We start from the raw sequence: 27000 nt of genomic DNA on the forward strand, positions 1-27000 counted from the left end.
TCTGTTGACTATTTGTCTGCAATTTGTCTTATAATATTTGTCTTACAGCAATGCATATTTGTCTTACAATAGTGACATTTGAAATATTCCTGTCTTTGTTAACTTATTACTTAAAAACCCATTACAAATTTAGAAGTTTTGGTTGATCTTTTTAGGAAAAAGGTTAGGAACCCCAAAAACGGCTTTAGATCAAGTTAGCTTGTAAGAATAGCCTTAGGAGACAAGTGGAAGAGCCTCAGCCAGGCAATGATCAGTCAAGAGACAGACCACGGAAGGAATGGAGATGGAGAAAGGATCTCAAAAGGTACTTTCCCAGACAGTAAAGTCAAAGGAGGAAAGAAATGCTCTCAGACTTGCCATAGTTTGTTACTGTAATCTCAACAATCAAGATAAAATTAATACTCATGATTGTTGCTGTTTTTAATTTCCTGTTTGGACTCCCTCGACGGGTGACTGTTCATTGGTTCATTTATGTTGGCATAATACAGTATAAACAGCATTTTGAGAAGAGAATATATAGGCCCTTTAATTGCTGCTTTTGATCTGTTATTAAGCACTGATCATTCTTCTCTTAATTGCTAAAGCAGAATCACACACAACAGTAAGTACAGGCAACTGTACTTGTTTTACAACTGCAATTGAGACCAGCGGTGTACTAGTTAAATGAAATGATTGGTAAGTGAAGAAAAATCACATGACTGTAATTGTGCTTACAGTTTTTTAGACAGAGGACAAAACATACTCACTAACTAATGGTGAATATATGACTGAGAACAAGATGCTGTGAGGGTCGTAAATGTGGGCATTGATTGCAAAGTTACTTTTTCATCATCATCGTAACTGAATGATCGCTGTCTGAGGCAATCACTAAATGAGGATGACCTGTAGCACTTAGGGACAAACCTAAGCTTATAGCCATATAAGTACTCAAGATGTTTATACAGAGTATGATCTAAATTAGGCAACAACCAGTTTCATTGACTACTCAAGAGAAATAGACAAAGTAGGCAACTTCCCTTTTTATTTTAGATTTGGGAAGGGATCTTTTTTTAGGCTATTTCATATGCTATTTTTATTGCGTTGTCAGTATTGCCATTGCTGTTCTCATGATTATTATTTATTCCTATTATTATCAACAGTGTGGCCTTATCCTTGCCACTGATTCCAGGGAAAATATTCTGTACTAGATAGATAGAGTAGCTTGGGCTAAAATGCACAAGTGCAGCAATAGAGGTCTCAGTGAAGAGGTTTCTTTTCAAGTGACCTAGAAGCTGAGTTGAAACAAGAAAAGAAAACATGAGTTCTTTGCCCTTATTTTAGCTGTATTGATCGTGACTGTTTAACTTGGAGCAATGTTTCAGTGCAGTGCAAAGTGGATTGAACCAGCTCTATAACACTTTTGAGTATGCTCTTAGCTATAAGAGAGTGTGACTTTTTATAGTAGTTTTTAATCAGATATTGGCTGTAAGGTTAAGCCGTTTCAGCTTTGTGTGTGGCTGGAAAGTATGTTTCTAGGTTATGAGAATGTCTCTGCTTTAAAAAAAATCTTCATGAATGCTTGGTTCATGGAGAGACTCCCTGATGGAAATAATTTTTGATCTTTCCCCTGGTTGTGGTAGTATAGTACTTTAAAAAAATGATTCCATTATTTTGGCTTGGCATATTTCTGTAGTTGTGGTTTGCTGCCACTAAGGAAGCCAGCTATTAAATAAATTGCCTGATGTATTTTCTTTGTTTGATGTCCTTAATCTGCTTCTCTAGGTTCCTTTATGTTTACACAAATTCTTTTCTAATAATTTTTAATGATATCATATGGATTTGGCCTATACATTTTGGAGTTGCAAATTAATTTGGGCCAGAAAAATAGCGAAAATGAAATTTTGCTGGGGGAGTCAAGGAAAACGTGAAGAGTTTTCCATAAATTAATTCAAAAGAAAACAATGCATATTTATTGTGCATTATGGGTGAAGACAAGGGGATAGTGATAGTAAGAGATCAAAGGTGAAATAATTAGGAGGATTATAATGTGGCTTTTTCTTTCATGATTTTCTGGTATGGTAATAAAATGCAAATAATATTTAAAGAAGTGAAGGAAATCTATATACTTTGTTTTAGTAACCTACACCCCTTTACATAGGGTTCAGTTGTCATATCATATCACATAGTTCAAAATATACTAATAAAGAAAAAACCAGCTTGAAATGGAACAAATTATGGAGTTCTGCTCCATTATTTCAAGGAGGAGCAGGATGAACATGATAGATCAGACTTCTTTGATTCCTCCCGCCCCCCCCCCCCACACACACACATTTGGTAGGTGAATGTTTGCAGTAGACCTCCTCTATCCATGGAGGTTCTCTGTATAGAGCAATTAGATGTAGTGGTAAAGATGCTGATCTAGAATCCTGTGACTTAACATTGTTGTGAACAAAGGATAGTGTCAATACTTGAATGTTATGGAAGAAAAAGCTGATAAAAACGCACATGGAGTTGGTTTACAATCAGGAGATTTAAAGAAAGAAATGGAAGGCTTTATTTTAGTGGCTTAGGAACAAGCTTTGCAAACTAATTGCATGAAGGTGAAAATTCAACATGTAACAAACAACAGCAAATGTTACCTTTGTAACAAAAAGAATGAAACAACTCACAAGTTGATTGGCTAGAGCAAAATTTCACAGACTGACTACAAGGAGCTTCATGACCGAGTTGCCAATTTTTTTTCATTAGAATAAAACTTTGGGACCATCAATAGCAATAGCATTTACATGCTGCTTCATAGTGCTCTACAGCCCTCTCTCAGCGGTTTACAGAGTTTGCATGGTGTACCCAACAATCTGGGTCCTCATTTTATTGACCTCAGAAGGATGGATGGCTGAGTCAACCTTGAGCCACTCAGAATCGAACTCCTGGAGTGAGCAGTGAGTTAGCCTGCAGTACTGCATTCTAACCACTGTGCCACCACAGCTTTCCTTCTCAAGCTGAGAAGGTTTTGGAAAATGAGCGGGTTAAGATGTTACACGACTTTAAAATCCAAATAGAAAGACATCTTATTTAAAACATGCCTGATATTGATAGAACATGCCGGTTATTAAAAAGGAGAAAAAAAATCTGGTTTATTGATGTTGCTTTTCTGGGTGAAGTTAGGATCAAGGAAAAACAATTGAAAAAATTATGAAATACTGAGAATTGCAGATCAAAGTTAAATACTTATGAAAATGAAATTCATTGTTATACCAAATGTGATTAGAGTCTTTGGAGAGATACCTAAATGACTTCTTTGATATCCAGAAATATTGAAGTTATCAGAACTGAACACCCTAATTAGTTTTTTTTTTAAAGTACCCTTTTTGGAACTGCCTATACTTTTCGATGCTGCCTTAATAATTCCTAGGTTCTTCCTTAAGACTTGAATTATTATGTTTCCTCCAGTCTCAGACTGTGAATTTAATTGTAAATTACCCACACATAATACAGAAAAATCAGGACTTCCACTTTGTGTGAAATTTCCCACAAATGGAGAAATTCCATTGCAGATGTTCATTGTCTATGAAGGGAAGGAAATAAGCACACAACAAGTTTAGTATACAAACTGAACTAGAAGTCTAAGCATATTATCTGGAGGCATGAGCCCCTGAATTTAATTGGATGTGCTACAGAGTAAGCATGCATAGTTTCCTTGTGCTTGCAGCCCATCACAATAACCTCTATTGACTTGTTTCTTTTTTACAAAGAGAAAAGAAAACTTGCTTCATGGCCTTTTTCCACTGTTTCCACTGCAGCTTACTAGATTGCTAAATTGATCCATCACCAGTAGGGCAAAAACCTATGCGTATTTATTCAACAAATTAAAAAAAACACTTAATCCAGTGGTTCTTACTACAGAGGAAAGATGCTTGCTGCGCCCAAATGTCTGTAATCTGTTTTGTGTGTGCTTATATCCTTTTTCTTTTATGTATAATCTAGTTTTGGAATAGGAGAGTGCCCTGAATTTAAAGTTGTCCTCTTTACATCTTTCAGGTTGATGATTAATTTATTCATGCAGTTTGTATAGCCTGCCTATTTCGTTTTTATGTGACCTTTCCCATACAGATAATCCAACTCATTGGTTTTATCAGATTGATGAAAGAGTGAGCAATTCTGTATCAATAAAACCCGATCAGCACATGCTAAGAAATCACAAGCTGCACCTTTCATGTAACACCAGTTTCCCCTTCTGATTTCCCCATCTACACCTGTAGTTTTAAATTAATGGGAACATGAAATGTCAACATTTACTATTTATTTTAATGAAGATCTAATATGAATTTTCCCCCCAGATTAATAGGTACGTTAACGCTTATTAAGTGATTATTTGTCAGGTCCATTTCTGTTCAAGAAATTGAAGCAAACAGGTTTTCCTTGCTTTCGAAGTAAAAAGATCATCGAGTCTGCAAATAAAAAAAAAGTGGGCTGGAAAGGAAATGATATTTTATGTGCCAATAGGAATTTCACTTTTTAGTCCAATGTTGTGTGTTTTGAACAAATCCTTTATCAAGAATGTTACAAAATAAAAGCTAGACTTTCATGAGGTTTTTTGTTAAAAAGGAGAATGGCCACATAAATTGTCAAAGTTCTCTGAGACACTGGGGAAGTTTTTGATACTTTTGATGGACAGCTTTGTTTCACATATTTATTTTACAAATTCTGTGGTTATAAATTCCTATCCTGCAAGATGATCTTGACTCTTTGAGGAAAGATAAGATGACTTTATACAAATTAATATTTATATGGCTGCTTAGAGCCATATAAAGATATTCTGTGAGATGGGCAGCTTTATATAAAAATGATTGATAGATAAATATAATTACATGGTAGCACAGTGGCTAGAATGCAGTACTGCAGGCTACTTCTGCTGTCTGCAGGCTGCCTGCAGTTCAGCAGTTCGATTCTGAATGGCTTAGATTGTTGTGGGCAATATGCTGACTCTGTAAACTGCTTAGAGAGGGTTGTGAAGCGGTATATAAGTTTCAGTGCTATTGCTATTGCTACAAGTCACTATGATTTTATTTATAAAATGTATAGGACACCCCTCTCCCCACAATCTCAAAGTCTCTAGGTGGTGTATGAGACAAGCAGCAATCCTAAAACCTTCTAGAAAAGACTGAGTTGTAAAAGCTTAGGGACTGTAAAGAACTATGGAAATGATCAGGAAGCCAATACACAAACCTTTAAACAAGCAAAAGAACAGAAGCATTTCTTAAGTTTTGGGAAGAAAGATAGTTTTATGGAGAGGTTCACTCGGCTCTTCTCTACGTCATTGGTGTTATGAGGGACAGGACAAAAAGCACAATCAATCCTGTAATATTTTGTTACTATAAGGTAAAGGTAAAGGTTCCCTGCACATGCGTGTTAGTCGTTTCTGGCTGTAGGGGCTATGCTCATCTCCGTTTCTAAGCCGAAGAGCCAGTGCTGTCCAAAGACGTCTCCATGGTCATATGGCTGGCATGACTAAACGCTGAAGGCATACGGAGCGCTGTCACCTTCCCACCAAAGTGGTCCCTATTTTTCTACTTGCATTTTTACATGCTTTCAAACTGCTAGGTTGGCAGAAGCTGGGACAAGTAACGGGAGCTCACTCCGTTATGTGGTGCTAGGGATTCGAGCCGCTGAACTGCCAACCTTATGATTGACAAGTTCAGCATTTTAGCTACTGAACCACCGCATCCCATTTGGTACTATAGACTCAATAAAGTATAGTTCTAATCTTTCTGTAAGACTGTTACTTGATCTCTACTTTGTAGAATTGTTTCTGGAATATCATGAAAGTGCAAGAAATCTTTCCCCAGCAGGCAAGTTGTGTCAGAAAAGGGTAGCTTGTCACAGAGGATACTCATTTACAAACCCCTCATATTGTACCTTAGAAGATGCAAACTTTCAAGAGGGTATTCTCTATTTGCTTGGCTTGAGTGGGCAAAGTAGCCTAGGACAGGTGGACTTACAGATAGCCAGGTCTTTAGCCCTACTTTTATAGACAAAACTCTGAATTATGCTCAAGAACATATTGATAACCAATACACCACCTATGGCAAAAGCATTATGTGGCAGAAATAAGACTACCCAGTTTTCATATGTTTAATTGCATTTTGCACCAGTGGAAATTTCCAGGTGATCTTCAAGGATAGACCTATTTAATAAAGCAGATTACATCATCCAGGTGAGCTATCGCTTGAGTAACATGAGGCAGGTATGGTGAGGGATTCAACAAATTACAAACCATCAACCGACCAATGTCATCCCTGCTGAGGGGGGTGCTTCATTGATAGAGGAACTGAATCATTTCTTTGCTCGCTTTGAAGTGGAGACATCAGAGACAGCTAAAATACAACCACCAGCCAGATGTAGCCCCCACCTCATTGTGGAGGAACAGGAGGTGAGGAGCATTCTGAGGGCTGTGGACCCTAGAAAGGCTGCCAGTCCTAATGGTATTTCTGGCTGAGTGCTTAAAGACTGTGCTGATCAGTTGGCTGGAGTCTTTACCAGGATCTTCAATCGGTCTTTATCCCAGTCCACTATTCCATCTTGTTTGAAGGCTTCCACCATTGTTCCGCTGCCAAAGAAGTTCCCTATCAATAACCTCAACGATTACAGACCAGTGACACTCACTCCTATCATCATGAAGTGCTTTGAGAAATTGATCTGCCGGCACATCATTTCTGGTCTTCTGCATACATTTGATAAACACCAGTTTGCATACAGAAAAAATAGATCTACAGAGGGCGCTATAGCTATCACTCTTCACACTGCTCTGACTCATCTAGAACAGCTGGGGTGCTATGTGAGGATGTTTTTTGTGGATTTTAGTTCTGCGTTTTAACACAATTCTTTCACATAGACTAGTGTCTAAACTTCTGGACCTTGGACTTTCTAATTCAATCTGCCTTTGGATTATGGATTTCCTGTCTGGCCGCTCACAGAGGGTCAGATTAGGTAATTATACCTCTTCAGCCCTTATTCTTAACACTGGTACACCACAGGGTTGCGTGTTGAGTCACTTAACTCTATACTCTTTATGTGCATGACTGCATTCCCACTCATGCTAGTAATACTATTGCTAAATTTGCAGATGATACAACAGTGGTGGGACTTATCTCCGGGGGGTGGGGGGAATAAGTCTGCCTACCAAGATGAGGTAGACCGGTTGTTTTCGTGGTGTGGAGACAATAACTTGGTCCTCAACACCAATAAGACCAAGGAGCTTATAGTGGATTATAGAAGGAACAGATCAGACATCCAGCCCTTGCTTATCAATGGAGACCAAGTGAAGCAAGTGGCCAGTTTTAAGTTTCTGGGTGTTACCCTAAAAGAGGACCTGACCTGGGGTGCCCACATTGCAGCCCTGGTCAAAAGGGCCCAGCAGAGATTATACTACCTGAGACTTCTCAGAAAACAACAACTGAATGATAAACTGCTGGTGACCTTCTACTGCTGCACCATAGAAAGCATTTTAACATACTGCACCTCTGTATGGTTTGCCAATTGCACAGTGGCAGATAGGAAAGCACTCCAGAGGGTTAATGTCTTTGCCCAGAAGATCATTGGTTGCACTCTCCCCTCTTTGGAAGAGCTTTATAGCTCCCGCTGCCTTAAGAAAGTTCAAAACATTCTCAAAGATCCATCTCATCCTGGGAACCCTTTTTTTAAAAAAACTATTTCCATCTGGCAGACGGTACAGAATAATAAAGACAAGGACAAATAGGCTGAAAAACAGCTTCTATCCCAGGGCAGTAGCTCTTTTGAATTCTGCTGTATAGTGCAGTGTTGGTGTGGTGTCAGGGATTTCCGGTTCAATGTGTGTGGGACGAGGGATGTGTGTTTGTGTTTATTTTCATGGTCATGGTCATGATGTGCACTGAAGATGGTGTTTGATTTCGTTGTACGAGGTGCAATGACAATAAAGTAAACTAAACTAAAGTAATCTTTGGTGCCTCTTATTCTCAATAACTACAATTGGTGCATTTGCAAAAGCTATCTGAAGGCCTTCTTGGCCATTGACTTCACCTGCTTCTCAGGCAGGAACCATTTTATTTGACTTAGTCCAGGGTCAAAAATAATCCTGCCATCGGACAGGATCCTTGAAGCAGACATTTTTGATCACAACACTAAATGCTTTAGAAATATAGTCTGTTCTTTCCCTCCTGGGTTTCAGTTGACCTACCGTAGATGTTTCCCAGGAAGGGGGCATAGTACAAAGATGGTTTAAAATTAGTATGTGTATAGTTCTGTTTATCTTTTTCTTGTTCATTTTGTTGATATTATACATAATTTTATATATTTTATATATTTTTGAGGGCGTTTTAGTCAGTGAAGTTATGTAAATTGCTAGCTAGTTAAAATCTTTGGGCGTGGGCAGCATACAAATAAAGTAAGTAAATAAAAATAATATAGTAATTCAAGAGCATTAATTATATTTGGTAATGATCTTGCAATGGAAAAATGTTATACTTTATTTAAAACAAACTAACCATTACAAATTAAACCTCTATATTTTCAGTTTTGCTAACTACATGTATTTCAGATGTTTTTCATTCCAGTTTTAGATTATACAACTGACTAAATGAAGGAAGAAAATTTCATTTTCAGCATATGCAGAAGAAAAGCATTTATTACAGAGCATTTGAAGATAGTTTGATGATGACAATGATTATGTGCTGCCAAGTTGTTATCAACTCTTAGCAAACACACAGATTTTCTCCATGAGAAGATAGTTGAATATAAACAACGAAGAGATTTATAGAAAAGGATAAGAACACGTTGCAAAGCAGATTGTTATAAGAAAATTTATATATAGAGTGAGGGAAGAATGCAGACTTCTTTTGATAAAAGTGATGATCTTGTGGTTAAATTATATATTTCAAACTGTGAGGAGTTTTTTGTTTACACATTATTTATAAATATTTTTTAATATTTTAATTTAATTAAAGCAAAGGCACACAAACATTACCATTTGTATTATGAAATATTTTTCAATAATACAGTTGAATAAACCATGGTAATTTAAAAAGAGTAAATAGTGTTTTGAAGCAATTTCTCTTTTATTGCTCATGTTCAATTCTACTCAAGATTTTTCTGAAATACATACTCCAATACATTTACTTAGGATCTGCTTCCTAATAACATGTATTTAGGACAATGGCTATATAAAATATTCTCTCCTCCTGCCCAATCTCTAAAAAATATTATTTTATTTATTGTTGTATATAACTATATTAAATATATTTATATTTGATAAACAATTATAATTAATAAATATAATATTTATTATAAAATAAATATTTATTTTCTAAAACTCCAGCTTCTATTTGTTTTTCCATTTAGATGCAGGATAAAACCTATTGGCTTTTTGAGAAAGCTGTTCATTTTTCAATTAAGACATAGAGATTTTATTTGCGGTTTCTTTACCAAACCTTCAGTGGATTTGTACTTACTGCTGAGAATGTGAGATTATTTTGGTTTCTTAGCTTTGTCTCTTATCTCTTGAGAATTAAATCCAAGCTTTAAAATAAGATATATCTTAAGAGTCTTGACAGTATGAGAGGCCACAAATATCTGTGTATTTCAGTATTAATATCAAAAGTATAGATACTTCAGTTCTCATGTACTAAATATGTATGTCATAATATAATTCTTATGCAGTGGAGTTACAAGGCTAGATTCTGTTTATTTAGATTTATGCAATCATAGCACCTCATGTCAAAAATAATAGTCATTGCCAATAAGAAATATAAAAAAGTTTGTATAGTGGATGTTGTAGTATCTGGAGACAACAGAATAGAAGCAAAGGAAATGGAGAAAATCACAAAATACAAACACTGGTACATTGGGGTAGAACGACTATGGCAAAAGAAAGCAAAGACAACAAACGAAACATCCCAAAACATCTCCAGCACCGCTTATGCACCATTAGTATTGACAAAAATCCCATCAGTTTATTGTAAAAGGCAGTTTACAACCTGTGACAATATGTTTAACACCATTAAACAACAATATCTGCCTATTGCAGATGCTTGGGAAGGATTCAGTAAGTGAAATTGATACATCTGGCTGATTATATCACCAACCATTATACATCAATATTGATTGATTTTTAAAGTTGTGTTAACGTTTAGAAGCAGGGCAGTTAGATTTTGATGCTTAGTTAATTAAGTACAGACTTAATTTGAAGGTAGTTCTTGCAATGAGTAAAGTCATGAAATAATTCAAAATGATTTTTTAATCAAATTAGGTTCTATATTTTTATTATGAGCATCCTTTGAAGCTTAACAAACACAAGAAAAACCATAAAACTAATAGGAGCATAACATAAACATTTCCCCAAGTGATTGATCCAAAATAATTCACCTGTGTGAATCTAAGTGATAATTCTACCCAAGTTGAGTACTACATTATAGTATACTAATATTATATTACTTTATTACTATGGCTCTCAAATTACAATGCACAAACATCAGCCTAGAACAATGCACATAAAGGGAAGATTTTTCATAATTTTTAGAAAGCATCCTTTTTATTTCAAGGCATAGTTTCACATCACTATTTTTAATGTTTTTATCATTTTCAGCTATATAAATTGTGGATGAAATACCATCTTCCAATATTTTTTAAAGTTATGATAATGACATCTTATTTTGTCTTTTATGTAATATATTTGGGAATTTGGGGCTAACCAGCATGCTATGCAAATTGTGTTTTTATGTATTATGTCTTCAAATAAAATATGAATAGCAGTTGATGGTATGAATAAAATATATCTGATTTTATAAGCAGCTCTGCACAGTTCAAACAATATGCTAGCTATATAAATTCATTGATTTTGGTACCTTGTAAAAATTCAGGAACTCCCAAATGGGTAATAATTTAAGATAATTTTCTTTCTGTTCACTTGTGTCTGATTTTCAAAGACTGCTTAGAAAAATCCCTGCAGTTTTCCTGGTAAGGTTTTTCAGAAGAGGTTTTGCCATGGCCATTGCCTCCTTCCTAGGGTTGAGGGAAAGTGACTAGACCAAGATTACTCAGCTGGCTTTATGCTTAAGTCAGGGTTAGGTGCCTCAGGATGTCCTAGTATCTAGTCTGATGCTTTAACCACTACATCAAACTGGCTCTTTAAATAATTTAATTTACTATAAAAGAAACAGTAATTTCCTCTGCAGAGCAAGTATCAGTTCAGATGGCCAGGTTTTTTTTACCATGTGCCCACCAAGGATGATCATTTGGGGGCGCGGGGGGAGAGGGTTTAGATTTTAGATTTTTTAAAAATCCCACTTCCATTATTTTTATAAATAATTCAAAGTGGCGAACCGTAATTATGACTCCTTCGTCTTCCTATTTTCTCCACAACAACAATCCTCAGACGTAAGTTGGACTGAGAGAGAGTGACTGGCCCAAAGTCATGTAGTCAGCTTTGATGCCTAAGGTGGAACTAGAACTCACAGTCTCCTGGTTTCTAACCTAGTGCCTTAACCACTGGACCAAACTCTCTCTCTTCTGAAAAGCAAATACATAACAAATAAATACAGAACACTCAGGCTTCACACTAGGTTTTGGAAAAAGTTTTATTACATTGTATTCAGCATCCTACTGCATCAAAACAAGAAGCCTTTAAGATTATGATTTTGGAGTGTGTTTCTCTTCAACTAATGCCCTTTCCAGTGTGTGTGCCCCTTTGAATGATTCATCTTCTGTTTATGTTTCACTTAGGTCAAAAGCAATTGTTTCCAAATAAGCATACATTGAAACCCTAATGTAACCAAGTGAAATATTTTAATTAGCATTCGTCAGTGTGTGCAGATATACATAGCCGCATACATACAGGAAGATCTATTGTGTAAGAAGCAAACATCTTTTGGAGATTTGGACTCATTGGCAAAACGTTTCAGTAATGCTTAATAGGCTTTTTGGCTAAAATTGCTGAGAGAAATTCATTACTGTATTTCTTTGGGATTTAAAATGAAAAAACTTGATCTAAGTTTAGGCTTCAAATAATGTTGACTAAACCCTGGTAAACCAGAGTTCATTTGACTGAGTACACAGAGATAGAAAAAAAAAATCACTGCAATTCCTGAAGGCAGAAAATACGAGTTGTAAAATGATTTAGATGATTTCCATAGTTATATGAACAAAAGCATTATTTTCTTACAAAATCAATCAGGTCCCTTTAATACATACCAAGATATTAGCAATTTATAAGAAAAAAATAATCAGAAATTGGCAGTTGTAGGCTGGATAACCATCTGTTCAACATTTGCTTTCTAAAAGTTCCCAACATTACATACTTTCTTCTTTATTGAGCAAGCTGTTCCTTTTTTATACATTTTGTTGTGCTAAAAGCTGGAAATGTCAAAAAAAAAAATATTTTTGGCACTTAAAATTGAGTTTGGGAGTCCTGTGATTTCAAAGAATGTATATCTTTACTATTTATTTTAGGAGATTAGACTTCTAACTTGCATTAAATGACATACATTATTGGCTGAAAAGGCTAGGAACTAAATTTAATAATTAACAATATACTTTATGTCTATATATATAATTAAATTATATCATAGATATCTATTCCTTCTTAATTTGATCATTTGTCTTTCAGAATTTGTTTTACTGTCTGATCATGAGGAGAGGAGATATATAGCTGGAATGATCAATATCATGATATATTAGATGTATTTGATCTTTAAATAAAAGTATTGTTTTGAAAAAAAATGCCTATTATTCATAGTTACTGCATTTTAGGTGATAAGAATAGACCAAAAAGTGCCAACTGATTCATTGTTTTGTTAAAGAGCTGTCTCATAATTTTAGGCATGTACTATAATAGGCTCAGTTTAATAGTCTGAAAGATAAGCATAGCCCTTTCTGGAGCTTAGAGGATATTTGTTTAGATGTCACTCTGACTTTTTCCTTCAGAATGAATTTATTACTATAACTAGTCTGGTGTTTTCTTTTCTTCTTAAGTCTGGTTGTTAATGTTCTTAGCTTTCTGCCAATTTACTGTTATCAGCACGTCAGAATACAGCATAAAAATACTTAATTGCAGCAGTATTTATGATAAATCATTCATAATTTTTGTTGCCATTTGCTTTTATTTTAAATGTTTATTCTTGAGATCATATGCCTACTTTGGTTAATTTTCCCAGTGGAGACTTGGATCTCTTCTAGAGCCATTCAGCCATTGTTACTGTCAAAGTGATAGTAACAGGGTCAGACTTTCTAACTGGCTGAATGATTTTGTGAAGGTTCTAGAAGTTACAAGTGGAGAAAAGCTTTTAGTTTCAGGAAGCCTTAAAACCCAATTATAATACTTTTAGACAAAAAAACCTGATGCCTTCTAAATTCAAGAAAAAAAAACCATACAGTCAGCTTTACTCATGCTGTTGCTCTCAATCGCATGGCATCCTCTTAGAGAAGAATTGCATCCACATATAATAGATACATACCAAATCCTTAATCTGAAAGTGCTACAAATAATCAGATTTTTTTCATGAACTAAAAAGTTGAAAGCATGTGCCAAAGGAAGGTCATCTGATTCACCTCCTCATAAAGATTGAAAATGTATCCTCTTTTTTTCTCCTGACATTAGAAATTCTTATTTCTTTTAAATAACAGCATCAATCATCATTCAAATGAGAAACTTATTCTTCTGCAGTGTATATCTAGAAAGTACTCAATACCTCATAATTTTTACTAAGGAAACTATTATTTGTATTTTTTAAACTATATTCATTATATTTTGTCTTATTTATATTTCTTCTAATAGTGCATTTGGCATCTCTAATTTTCAGCTAAAAACCAAAATATAGGTTCAGGTATATCCATTTGTGGCTATCAGAAAAAAATATGAAATGGCAATCAGAACCATTTCTTCAAAGTTACACTCCTTTTTCATGTCTGCCTATACTGAGCATGCTTGCAAAATAGTGGGCGTTGCCCAATCATGATTGCCATCTTCATTTTTCTGACTCTCCCAGGACATGTTACTGTTTATGTTCCCCTTTCTAACCTTAATGTCAGATATATTAGTAGTCTTAACCTTCATTAATGATTTATTGGCACCAAGTGTTAGATTTCTGGCATGTTGGTGTTGTATAAGCATGTTGTATTCATTCCTCATGATTAATACATGAGCATACCTACATATCGTTTTGGTTCCTAATTATACATTTGATTCGTGGCAACAATTATAATACCAAATAAACCTATACAATGTGCCTAACTGCTTACTGTTAGCCAAGGTGTAGAGGTGGAATATTTTTTAGGATCATCTTTCTTAAATGATTCTATAGATTCTGCACAGAAACAAAATGGCAACTATTCCCCGTTATAAATAATTATAATGCAAAGTTGGATTTGGGATATGTTGGAGAAAGACAAAACTAGTCAAGTTTAAAAACAAACAAACAAGGGAAGCATCTCTTCCATAAAATTTCATTTCCCTGATTGGAGATTAAAGTGTGTAAAGATTCTGAACAATGCTTAGATCCAGAAGCAGATTGGCAACCAGTGCAACTCATGGAGCAGAGGTGTAACATCTGCTCTTCTGGAGGCATCTATAATCGCCGTGCTGCTGCATTCTATACCAGCTAAAGAGAGCTAGTTTCGTGTAGTGGTTAAGCTATCAGACTATAAACATGGTGACTTTGATTTCTAGTTCTGTCCTAGGCACAATGCCTTGTTCTTGGGCCAGTTACTGTCTGTCAGCCCTAGGAAGAAAGATACTGGCAAACCATTCCTAAAATCATACCAAGAGAGCTTTGGGGACTTGTCTGGGCGTTTGCCAGAATTCAAACACACACTCACACAATAAGAACATATTAAAATACATTTCCTAAATGTCTGTTGAAACATTCATAGTATCCTCCAATAGACAGTAATATAGAATTATATTCTGTATTACTGATAAATGTGGGTGTTAGGACATTTTCTCTCTCTTAAATGTTTATAATTCTGTATTAGGAGTAAGCCCAGATGAATTCCTAGGAGCATCTTTTGAATAGACATGATAGAATTTTGCTGTTAGTATAATAATGACGGACAGTCTGGACTAGATGTTTTAATATGCTTAATTCATTTATATGGGAGGCTGTTTACAATACATTTCATTTTGTTTTTAAAATAAATAAAATGAGCAGTGAACATAATCAAATTTAAATGCTGAATTAATATGCAAATTAGACTTTATTAATCAAGCATTTTTCACATTGTTCTACAATATAATCCTTTGCTATTATACATTTTAAAGGCACATTTTCTATCTACTTGTATTGATATACATGCAAATGTTGCAATTCCCCTTTGCTGTCACATCTGCTAAAATTGAATCTGAATGCTTCAATCTGGAACAAGGGAATTTTTCTTTTCCTTAATGAGTATAATAGACTATGTGTAGCACAACTTGTTCTTATTACTGTTGAAAGAGCAAATATGATAAATTATTCAGTATGAATTCTGAAGTTGTGCTGAGCACATTGTTGTGACCTGTGCCTGCCTAAGTAACTGTGATTAAGAACCAAGCATAGTTTTCAGTAGGACTCCTCCAGTGTCATGTTGTTTGATTGTTTTACTACGACTTGTCTTCTCATTCATACTAGACTTTACATTATCTATTCTACTTTCACACTATTTCATTTTGCCAACCTCCTCTTCATCTTTGTAACCTTTGAACATCACTCTGATTTTTCATTGTTTAATTTTGAAAGAAATGAGATAATAAAATACTTCAGATGAGAGATCTAGCAATTAATATTGAAGAATTTACACATCAATATGATAAAAATTGGTAGAATAACATTCATCTATGAAAATCTAACCCGAATGTTTTAAATTATTAAATGTATATAAGACATATATATAACTGAAATGAAACGACTTTTGAAACGTGAGAAAACTCCATCAAAAGTTTTTGATTTAAATAGGACAGGGACCATTGTAGTCAATGTTTGAGTTTACAATAAAATCTTAAATGAACACTTCATATAAAGCTACTCATCACATATTATTCAAGTTGATTGCAGTCCCACCTAAGATACAGTATGATTTTTTTCCTTTGTATGTTCAGGCTTTATTTCTGAAGGGAATGCTGCTGTGTATAGCACCAGGTTAGTAAGGGACATGGAATAGAAAAAAAAAGAACAGATAGAAGGCAATATTTGAATCTCAGGGTTGAACTGTGAGGGCTTTGGTGCTCTGAGCTTGGTTCTTTCCTTGCAGATGTTTCATTACAAAACTAGATAACATCATCAGTCTGCAAGAAAACAACCAAGCTCAGGGAAAACCAAAGACCCCATAGAAAATAAGTGAACATTAAAAATCATGCCTCTTTTTTCTTGAAGTGAAGGCAGAAAGTTCCAACTCTGAGATACAGTACAGTAAAGATTAGTTGTGCTGGCAAACTTTCACCTGCCTAAGAACATAAGAAAAATCATTTTATGTCATGTTAAACCTCAGTATAATGGATTAGATAAAGAAGGAATTCTGCAAAGACATTTGCCCATCAAATAATAAATGACCTGAGAACTTCTCCCTACCCTCAAAATGTAAACCTCACCTGAGGATTAAGAAGCTCCCCAAGCTATAAAGATTCAGGTGCTGCTCCTGCCATCAAAACCAATTGGACAATTGCAAATAGATGGATCAAGGACAAGTAGCGGATGAGGAAAGAAGTAGGTGGTGTGGATCAGTCTGAAAAGACTTAAAGCAGAAAAATTGCCCAGCATTCTAAGACCTCGCTAACCCAGAAGCCATAATAGTTTCCAGAGGCAACAAATAGCCACAGAGATATAGTAAATAGCACCTTAGACATGTTGTACCAACTGTGATGATCCTCTGGATCAGGGCTGTCAAACTCCCGGCCCCTGGGCCAGATGCATCACACGCTGGCCATGCCCATGCTTATGCCCAGTTTAGCCAAGGGGAAAAAAGTCCTGATACGTCACGTGATGCTGCCATGATGTGAGTTTGACACCCTTGCACTGCATTGAGCAAATTGTCTGTTAAATCTGAAGTCCGCTAAACCAAAGTCTATTAAATCCATCAATTTACTCTATTTAAAAATGACCATTTCAGAAAAACACTTTTTGCAATACAACATCCACAATAAGTTCACGAAGAAGCAATGGTAATAAGTAATCACTGAACGATGCGAAAGAGAGAAAAAGAGAAATATCCAAAACCACTCATCATGACTATAGGAGGCTTTTTCCCCCCCTAATGCCTTCCTATGCCTGAGTGGATGGCACATTTTTCTGCATGATTAACTTTCCCCTGCAACAGCTGCCAGAAAGCAGCCCATGTTTGGCACTGAATTAAGTGCTTCCAAAATAAAGCATGAGTAGCAGTAACATTCACACTTTTGCATTTCAAAATGTCAACCAACCAAAGCTCAACATACCAAGGAAAGCACGTTTGTTTAGTTTTTACATGTAGCACTATCAATCAGCAGCATTAGGAATACTTGTGATATGTGCAGTATGTAAACCCTTATCTACTCTTTTATTGGCTAATATTTGACAAATAAATGAAATCCTACCAATTTAGAAAGCAAGCCATTCGTGCAGCTTTATTTTTGTCCTCAGGTCAATAGAATACACATGGGTTTTTAGTTTTCTGAAGTAATGATACAACTCTCAGTGTACAGGTGTTTTATCCTGAGGTTGTAAAGTCTAAGGTTAGCTATTTCAAGCTTGAAACATTTGGAATACTCCTACTAGCACTCTGTTGCCACAGTAACTAACTTGATGCCAATGTAATACTCACAAGTAGCAAGCAGACACAACATTATCCTCTCATTCATGTCCCTCAGCAACAACTGTTAAATAATAAGTTACAGAGTTGACTATTATTTTTAAGTAAGAGTTCTACAAGTCTGGAGTATTCCCTGGAAATTATTAGGATTGTGCCAATTCCCAAACAATGAATGGGGCTTTTACAAGTTTCAGTTCCCATTGTACTGTCATTTCAGAAATAATAACTGCATTTTGGTATGACAGGCAAGAATGAAGGAAAAACATTACAAAATAGAAAGGTTTGGCAGTTTGGGGGAGGGGGGGGAAGCAAAACTACTTCACAATTATACTGTATATACTTCTATTATTCTATTTGTTTTACCTTATTCCTAATGTACATTTATCAGTAAGAATTGATAAATAAATCTGAACCTTTTGTAATTTATAATTCTGGAATAATGATTATTATATTTATATCTGAATTGTACTATTTTGACTCATGAATTTATTGCTTTTCTTGATCATTATATGTATCAATTTTTCCATTTTATATGTCTCAATCCTGAATCTGCATGCTTTAATTATTTGTCATTTAATACATGTTTCAGATTTAATTTTTAAGCTATATTCTTTTCAATTGCACCATTAGGTCAAGGGAGCAATATCAAGAAAACCAAAATTTTAGCTTTTTGTACTGGACAAATTCTACATTTTGTTATGGGATGGTATTGCTAATAAGTATTTGTAATGGAAACCATCTTAGCTTCTTCTGTGCCTTTTTTAGAACAGCTAATTTTCCTAACTGAAACATTCAGTGCTGTGCTATGGCAACTGGTACTCTCTACCTCTGTCCCCAGATATACTTTTGGTGTGAAATTGAGAAAAGAATGAAGAATAATAGTGGGAGAACATGTACTTACGGAAGGACAATATTCTTTTTTTAAATTGGTAAATATAGTAGCAGTTGGATTTGCTGCCTTTTTGTCATGACTGCCATTAATGTATCTATCATTGAGCTGTGTCTCTCTGGGTTGTCAAATGTAACTCAATACTGTGATTGCAATAAAATTATAGATAGATACCTTGTGCTATTGGACTTTCCATTTTTTTATTAATCTAAAACAAAATACCCATTGCAGTTCTGTCAACAAATCCACATTAATGAAAAGTTTTCCCAGGCTTCACAGTGCAATTGTTTTCAACAGGAGATGTTCATAAACATTGGATTTCACATCTGAGGTACAGTAAAATGTTCCATCAGACATTTTCAGCAAAAAGCAGGTACATTTTTAGATATTTAGGCACAGTTGTTTATTTAACATGATCACTAAGTAATGGTGTTTTTATAGTTTCTCCTAGATGATCATTTTATAGGTTAATGGCCCAGGTTGATTATTTGATATTTTGTTGTTAGATCTAATTAGGGCTAACATTATTAGGTGCAATGAACCAGCTGCAGGGTTGTAGATTAGGGCCAAGGCCTTACTATTTTCCTTCCATTTCTTCTCCAGGAGTGGCAACTTACTGAACCCAATGAGAAGCAGTCAGCATGGCTTCTGGAACTGTATGTTGGCCTTATTCTGGAGTTTCTGGAAGCAAAACAGCTGCCTAACTTGGCTATTTATCCTGATACCTTGTTCAGAGGATCTCTCAAACTGAGGCTTAGACACCTTCAATAATGGAAACAACACAATTTTTGATGTGTACCCAATCGATATGTTTCCCTTTAAGGAGTCCTCAGAGCAAGGTAGCCTTGTTGAAATGTCTGTAAGGTTTCCCTGCATATGCTCCTGTAATGACAGTCTTGTCACATTTGCAGATGGAGTGGCTGTCTTATGGATGGGTAGCTGGGGTGACATTTGAGAGGAGAGATGTAGAGAAGTCGGCAGAAAATTTCCCACGCCCGGTATCAAGTTCCTTTTGACTATTCTTGGAACTAATGCTTCAGCTAACAGCTGGGAATATCTCTAGCATTATATGTGAGATCCCCAAATTCAACCGATTTGGAAATCCCCCCAGTTGAACATAGGAATCTGAAATTTGTGGAAAGCAATATGCATCTTTAAATGTGTAATGGTATGTGAGAAAGACTGAGGGATGGGGTGAAGACGTGCTGCCTAGGGAACAATCAAAGAAGGGGGAATAGGCTATAGCTGTATAATTGGCAGAGAAAGAGGGTGAGAAGGGATTGTCCTTAGCATCTCAGGCTTTAAAAGTGACAGTTGAAGTTTTGTCTTCAGACTTGCAAGATTCTGTTAATGTAGCCTTGCATAAAATAGAACTAGCTCATTTGGATAGTAATCTGTATAAGATTGCAAAAGAATAATAAAATTTCATTTAGCCTCTGTAAGTAATGTGTTAAAGTACTGCCCTATAATTTCACACCATTCAAAGAAAGGGAATACATATGTCTCACTATGAAATTGTTTATTTTTCCTGATTTCCTATGGTATCCTTCTGAGTCAACTCTGGGGATTGATGGCACAATCTTGCACTGGTTTATCTCCTTCCTCCAATTGGCATTGATAGAGAATGAGGGGTCCAGCCCATGGCCCCTGCTTTATGGGATACCATAGAGCTTGGTGCTCTCTCTGCTCCATTTTAACATCTACATGAAGCTTTTGAATGGCAGCATCCATCACAGCAGGATGAGGTATCATCAGTAGGTAGAGGATATACAGGCATACTGTCAACTCATAAAATATTTCTATGGTTTTTTAGAGCTGCCAACAGAAAGGGAGGGAGGAACAATGTGGCAGTTTGCAAACCGAAACTGCATTCCATAAATATTTTTAAAGATAGTAACTAGGTGACCAAAGTTTCTGCTGCACAAAATTCTAAGTGGAGACCATGATTGATGACTTTTGGCTATGGATGTGTCTCATTGGAGAATATGAATTATGATATACCCAGGGGGTGGGGGAAAACCAGGGTCAAGGGTGACAATGAATGATGTGTCTCAGAGTTGGCTACACCCAGGCAGTGCCGAACCTTTTTACTCCCAATAAATCCTTTTGAAGCTTTGGAAGTTTGGCTCGAGACTCATGATTTAAATGGGGTTAAGTGCTGGAATCCTGACACACAGGCTTCAATTGAACCCCAGTAAGATGGAGTGGCTTTGGATGGGAGGCTTTTCTGCATCTTTAATCTTGGATGTCATTGCACTGTCCCAGACAAGTCAGGTGCTTAATCTGGAGATCCTTCTGAACTCAAGAAGCAGATGGCAGTCATAGTAAGGCATTTGCTCAACTTCAGGTTGTGTGCCAATTACACCCCTTCCTGGACTGAGAAGCCCTCCTTTCAGTAACTTATACCCTGGTGATTTCCTGGATGTAATGTAATGTAATGTGCTTTACATGGGACTACCTTTGAACAATATCCAGAAGCAGCAACGATTGCAGAATAGAGTGGTGCGAACAGTTCTGAGTGCCCCTAGAGTTGTGCAAAGTAGAGTTCTGCTGTGTGAACTGCACTGGGTTCCAGTTTGCTTCTGGGTCCAGTTCAAGGTGTTGGTTATCAGTTTTAAAACCCTTCATGGCATGACCAGGTTACCTGAGAAACTGTCTTGTTCCAATTACATTAACCCACCCCACCTGGTCAGGCATGAGGGCATGCTGCAGATCCCATTGGTTAAAGTCATTTGCTGTGTTGCAACTTCTTGAGTTCTTGTGGTGTAATTTCTTGAGTTTTCTGATGTGATATCCTGAGTGGTGGCTGTGATGTAGCATTCTGGGTTTTGGTCTGGCTTCAAGTTTGAGGTCTGGGTCTGTGTTCTTGGCATGTGTCAGCTTGTTTGGTTTTGGGGTCGGGGGTGCGACAGCTGATGAAGCAGCCATGGTCTGATTTCTGGATGGTGGTTGTCTTTCATTTATAGGATGGGTTTGGGCCTGGGTCTGATGAGGGGGATTGGCGGTGGTGTCCCATGTTGTTTTGGGTCTGGTGTTGGTTTTTGTGGCTGGGACTCATTTCTTGGTGAGGGCTAGTTTCTAGATGTCTGGTAGGCGGGAGGTATCATCCTGTTTATTCATGTTATGAGGGTGTTTCTCTATTTCAATGGCTTCCCTCTCAAAATAGAGAAATGACCCAGGAAATCACAGCACAAGACCAAGGATACCACAGCAATAAAACTCACAAGGTCATCACACAACCCATTACCCAAGCCGTTACAATACAGGAGGCTAATGGAAAAGAAATCAAAATACAAACGACCCAGGCGATCACAACGCAGGACCCAGGATACCACAATAAAAGAACTCGCAAGCCCATCACACAATCCATTACCCAAGCTGTTAAAACACAGGAGGCTAATGGAAAAAAGATCACTACAAAACAAACGACCCAAGAGATTACAGCACAAGATCCAGGATATCTCCACAACAAAACTCACAAGGCCATCACAAGCTCATTATACCAACATCAACTCCATCAACCAATCAAGATGCAGCAGCGCAGCCAACCAGCCCAGCACACCAGCCCCCCCCACCAGTATTTATAGAGAGACGGCAGCTCCGATCATGTCTAGTGGGATGGGGGCCCCACTTCCAATCACATACAGCGCAAGGCCTTTGGACGGATTCAGAGAAGGCACACAATATCAACTGGCTAGAACTGAGGGCGGTGTATTTGGCACTCCGACAATTCCTCCCGCATCTCCATTGCAAACACGTGCTCGTCTTAACAGACAACATAACTACAAAGGCCCATATCAACAAACAAGGGGGCACTCATTCCAATCTACTAATAAGGGAAGCAGAAAGACTATTCCTGTGCGCCAAAATCCATCTTCTCTCTCTAAAGGCAGAGCACATATCTGGAGTAGCGAATGTACAAGCGGATTGGCTCAGCAGAGCCACGTTAGACCAATCAGAGTGGCGTCTGGACCCCAAGATCTTTCTGGAGGCTACTTGGAGGTTGGGCCAACCAGTAGTTGCCCTGTTTACCTCCCCACTCAATGCACAGCTTCCCTGATTCATTTCTCGTTACCCATCGCAGGGAGCGGAGGACGTGAATGCCCTCAGATATCACTGGCCCACCAGACTGCTATACGCCTTTCCTCCCCTCCCCATGATCCCCAAATTGATTCAGAAGTTGCTGGAAGAAAAAGCGGACCTACTATTAGTGGCTCCTTATTGGCCAAGGTGAGCATGGTTCGCAGACCTGAAGGACCTCTCGAAGGATCCCACCATGTTTCAAGACCCAGTGCTACACCCGGACCCCCAATGGCTAAATTTAGCCGTATGGAAGTTGAACGGCGACGTCTGAGAGATGAACACCTTTCTACTCAAGTTATTCACACTATTCAGTTGGCTCAATGTCCTTCGACGAACCAAATCTATGAGGCCACCTGGTCTAGCTTCTGCCGTTGGTGTCAGAGGGTTCAGATCCCACTTCCCCATCAGTAGCGCAGTTATTAGAATTTTTACAGGAGGGCCTAAACAAAGGGTTATCACCCAATACTCTGCAGAGACAGGTGGCAGCCTTGGCTTCAGTCATATCTTGGGATGATCTTACCTCCATATCTCATCACCCTTGCATTCGCAGTTTTCTGAACTTGAGGCCCCCTGTAGTACACCGATATCCAACTTGGGACTTAAATAAGGTACTATTGGCCCTTACTATAGGTCCCTTTGAGCCACTAAGGATCATGACGCTTCGATTTCTAACCTACAAAGTAGTTTTCCTGATAGCAATTACATCTGCCTGAAGAATCTCCGAACTAGCTGCATTATCGGTGCGCAAAAACCTCTGCATTTTCCATTCAGATAGAGTGGTTCTCAGACCAGATCCCTCCTTCATTCCAAAAGTTAATTTGGCATTCCATAGAGCTCAAGAGCTGGTGCTCCCAAAAAATTTTCTCACGTCCATCACACAGGCTCGAACACCAATGGCACTGCTTGGACGTAAGAAGGGCATCTACATAGAGCGCACGGCGCCCTCCAGAAAGACAGAAGCCCTCTTCGTGTCCTTTCAGCCTAACACCCTGGGGTGCAAGGTTTCACCCTCTACCATAGATAGATGGCTAAAGGCCACCATCGCTAAGTCGTATGACTCTCACTCGATTCCAGTGCCCCAAGGCATTACCGCTCACTCCACCAGGAGTGCAGCCACCACAGCAGCATGGGTGACCCAAGCTACAGTAGAGGAGATTTGCCGAGCTGCAACCTGGGCTTCTCCATCTCCATTTATTAGCAATTATAAAATTGACGTATTTGCTTCTGCTGAGGGTTCATTTGGTAGGCAAGTTCTGCAGCAAGCTATTTCAGATGCAGTTAGGTCTGCAACCCAGATGGAGTCCCTCCCTTAGGACAGTGCCAAGCTTTGGTATGTCCCATCACTGGATGCTCTGAACAGCTCATGGGAAAAAGGGCGTTGGTACTTACCTGATACGCCCATTCTCTGTGAGCTGTGAAGAGCATCCAGTCCCACCCTTTTATTCCGTCTGGTAGGGGGTCTGTTCCAGCCAGGGTTATTATATAGGCTTAAGCATATAGGGTATCAATACCTCGGCTTCGCAAAACTGGGCACGCTAAGGAGGAGTCTCGTGGAGGAGGAGGAGCATCCTCAAGTTTAAGCCCAGCCTTCCTAGAAGAGACTGAAACACCTTCCCATCACTGGATGCTCTGAACAGCTCACAGAGAATGGGCGTATCAGGTAAGTACCAACGCCCTTTCTTAATGAAAGCTGGCTGGGTGATTTTCAACCAGTTACTCTCTCTCAACCCAATCCACAATTTTTTTCTTATTAAAGTATATTCTCTTTTATTTAACAAAGTGATCTCTTACAGTTGTTGACAGATTGTCATTACAGTCATGGTAATAATTTTTTTCTTGAAATATTTTGATACAAATATGATTTGTAATGCTGTTTAGTATTAATAATCAGATGCATTTCCTGATTTTAATGGGAACATAAGTTCTGTGTGAACTTTTTATGACAACTTTCACTTGAAACTGATCTTTTAAGAGCACACTAAATTTGAAAAGTGAGGGAAGGTTGATAAACTCATCAACAGAAGTAGGTAAAAAGGTTAGAAAATGACTCCATTTTAGTCTACTTTCATTATGAAAAAGATCAGTTCTTTTGAATTGAATCGATGCAGTGGTAGTTTTCAATGTATTTTGTAGATTTTTTTTTCCATGATACTCCAATTGATGGGGAGCAGGTTTATGTAGTGCTTAGGACCGTGATGGCGAACCTATGGCACGTGTGCCACAGGTGGCATGCAGAGCCATTTGTGCTGGCACATGAGCTGCAGGCAAACTTACCTCCACTGCACATGTGCACGCCTCACAGCTGATTTTCGGCCGGTTTGAGGCCTTTTTTGGCCTCCCAGAGGCATGAGGACGGCTTCTGCAGGCTTTGCAAGCCAAACACTAGCCCTGTTTTGTCACTTCCCGTTTTTCCAAAAATACCGAAGTGATGAAATGGAGCTAGTTTTCAGCCTGCAAAGCCTGCCAGAAGCCTTTCTCAAGGCTTCCTCAAGCCTCTGGGAGGCCAAAAAAGGCCTCAAACCAGCCGAAAATCAGCTATGAGGCACAGTGCAGGTAAGGGGGGGGGGGAGAATTGCGCACACATGCGTATGGAGCGTGGGGGGCCACACATTGCCTTCTGGGTGCTGGCATGCAAGCGCGAGTATGCAAGCTCGTGCACAATTTTTGGTACAGGAGCCCAAAACGGTTAGCCACCACTGGCTTAGGAGATGAGGCCATGAACTGGGAGACTGTTGAGGTGTAGTCCCACCTCAGGCAAGAAGTCAACTAGGTGATCTTGGTCCAGTCAGTTAGTGTTAGCCCAAGGAAGGAAGCAGTGGCAAACCACTTATAAAAATGTAAAGAAAACTGCAGGGACTAAGTATTTCAAAGGCACACACACACACACACACACACACACACACAGAAGGGGGGGGGAGAGAGAGAATAACTTAAAATTTATATAAAGTAAAGATTAAGAATAATTTAGAATGAAAACTCTTAAATTTTTACCCATATGGTTGTGATACTGTGAGGGGAAAATATATTAATTTATGGTTCTTCACTTGGATATTTTGGGTGAAAATTAAAAAGCATGATATACATTTGACTGTGCTTTCCAAAGAGTAGCTGTATGATGCACAGTTGCACATTAAATAGTTATGCTTCCTGTTTAATAAAAAGAAGAAACTATTCCAAATTCAAAACAGAAATTATGTAAAATTAAGAATTCAGTCTTATGTTTACATATAATCTTGTAAGATACTGTTTTGTCACTCAAAATCTGATACAAAATTGTAATAGAAGATGTGTTATATTATTAATGTTTTTTATTCATAAAATAAGGATGCTTACTTAAAATATCCACTTACTTTCACCTTATCCTACTCTGTGCTTTGTATGTAGGAAAGAGTTATATGTTTTATGTATTGAAATACTGATACAATAAAGGAAAGCCTTTTTTCTGGGGTAAAGAAATTTTATTTCTCTTTTTTGAAAATATAGCTTCCTCTTATAATGAGAAATTGTGTATTTCTATTTCTCTATTCCTGTTATTTTGCTTTGCTGAATTTGAAAAGGCAAAATTGGAATATCTGGGCCTACTAAAGGAGTTTATACGAAAAATATAGCATACTTAGTAAAACATTTACTGCATGATATTTTCTCTTTTTGTATAATTTTAGGTGCAGATTGTTTACAATGATCAAAACTAGTAATCCAATTGGAACATGAAAGTATGGTTTCTTTATCTTTAGCTTAATATTATCTTGAAGCATAGTTAAAAAATACTATCACTGGGATTTAACATTGTGTGAGCTCAAGCAGTGAATGAGTATTCCAATTGTTCGGTTTAGGTTTTTTGTATTACAATCCCACTGGTATATGTTCCACAGTGGAAAACTGTTCAGGAGTATTAATAAAAATGCTAGTAGTTTTATATTAAAATTTAGCCTGTACTATAATTTCTTTTATCAATAGTGGACATGTTCTGTACTATGAAACTATGTTTATACATAATGTTCATCCATCCTGACAATGGTGGTAATAGTGATAGGCTTTACAGCTGTCTTTTTTTCATTCAATTTTGAAGAAAAGTCCAAAATTATATTAATCTTTTTCCTCCCTAGAGGTGTGAATTGCAAAAACAGACATTTTCCATCAAGATGAAAGTAAGAAAAGCTGAAATTTTAAATAGCTAGGTTAATTTTCATATGTGATTTATTGCTAAATTCTACTTTACTTTTTCTGAAATTTCTACATCATCATTAAATACGCTTTGGTTT

At 37.3% G+C, this 27000-nt stretch overlaps 2 protein-coding genes across 2 annotated transcripts in view; one reads left to right on the forward strand and one right to left on the reverse strand.

Moving 5' to 3' along the window:
* CHRM5 (cholinergic receptor muscarinic 5) overlaps nucleotides 1-27000 on the reverse strand; it is an 87122-nt gene that overhangs the window by 56775 nt on the left and 3347 nt on the right. The window lies entirely within an intron of this gene.
* The window catches only part of AVEN (apoptosis and caspase activation inhibitor), a 138447-nt gene that overhangs the window by 41937 nt on the left and 69510 nt on the right, over nucleotides 1-27000 (forward strand). The gene's annotated exons all lie outside the window — the stretch shown is intronic.

The sequence above is a fragment of the Notechis scutatus genome, chromosome 1 (genome assembly GCF_049901735.1).
Source record: "Notechis scutatus isolate UNSWTSFEM ecotype Mainland chromosome 1, rNotScu1.2, whole genome shotgun sequence".
NCBI classification, from domain to species: domain Eukaryota; kingdom Metazoa; phylum Chordata; class Lepidosauria; order Squamata; family Elapidae; genus Notechis; species Notechis scutatus.